This window comes from Silene latifolia, chromosome 2 (assembly GCF_048544455.1).
Source record: "Silene latifolia isolate original U9 population chromosome 2, ASM4854445v1, whole genome shotgun sequence".
Lineage (NCBI taxonomy): Eukaryota > Viridiplantae > Streptophyta > Magnoliopsida > Caryophyllales > Caryophyllaceae > Silene > Silene latifolia.
The window spans coordinates 11,119,806-11,121,048 of record NC_133527.1 but is presented as its reverse complement, the minus strand read 5'-3'; positions in this window follow the sequence as shown (position 1 = coordinate 11,121,048).

Genomic DNA, 1,243 nt, shown 5'->3' with positions numbered 1-1,243 from the left:
TTGTGTACTAAAAGGTAGCTATTTTGTCTCGAGCAACAAGTCTAAGCCAGAAGATGTTGGGTCGAGAGGTGATTTTATGGGGAGTCACCAGTTAGCTAGCGCGTCCCAATGAGGGTGCGGGATCACCCTGGCGAGGGTGTGAGTGCTCCGGCGCGAGCACAGGTAAGGAGCCCTGACGGGGGCGTCCATGCCTCGACGTAGGCATTAGACTCCGGCGTGGGTCAGGTTCTGGCTATAGTGTTGCTCATCTTGGCTAAGGTGGAGCTAGCACGGTGTCTCATGGTTTGAGACTGCTATCGGCAATCATAGTGCAACTATGGTGGAGGGCTCAGTTGACTGAAAGTTGTTCGTAGATCCGACTGTCCGAGTCAAGGTGGAGATTGTTAGAATATGACTCGTCCGAGTCGTGTTCAGTTTGGGTTCGTGAGAGTGAGATTAAAGAATGGAGCAAAAATAAACCAAGGAACTAAGTCAATTAATGTTTGAGTTGTGCGGACTTATTTGCGGATCGTAAACACGGATGTAGAGGTGATTCATGGGCCGGGCCCATGCGGGCTTGGGCCGGGCCTTTCTAACAAAAATGACCCATTTTGTGTGGGCCGGGCCGGGTCGGGCCAGATGCATGGGCTTATTTAGCAAGCCCAAACTCGGCCCTTATGGGCTAATGCGGGCTTTTGGGCCTAAATGGGCTTTTTCAGGCCCTAAAATTTACGACTTATCCTAGGAAATAATTAGCGTAATACCTTCAGTTACAACTTCTAAAACATACATAGTGTATAAAATTGTACAAAATATGATGAAATGCATATGAATTGCTCTCTAAAATAAAATAATGACAAAAATCGCCACTTTAGAATTCTTAATCATGCATTCTTAGATATGATTTATGTTATGTATACTTTGTTTTATAAATCTAAAAAAATATACTTGAGTTTATAAAGAGTTGAATATAACTTTAACGCTACTTTAATATGTTTTATTAGAAAAAATATTCATTATTAATATATATGGGCCGGGCCGGGCCAAAATTTGGGCCAAACGCTTAGCCCAAACCCGGCCCCAAAATATTTTGGGCCTTTTTAGGCCGGCCCATGGGCTTTTTTGGGCCAAAACTAAAGGCCCAAGCCCTTCAAAAAATCGGACCGGACCGGGTAGGGCCAATGGGCTTGGGCCATTTGATCAGCTCTACACGGATGTATTCAGCGGGTATTTCTTGTCATTGTGCTTACGTGAAGCATGACAT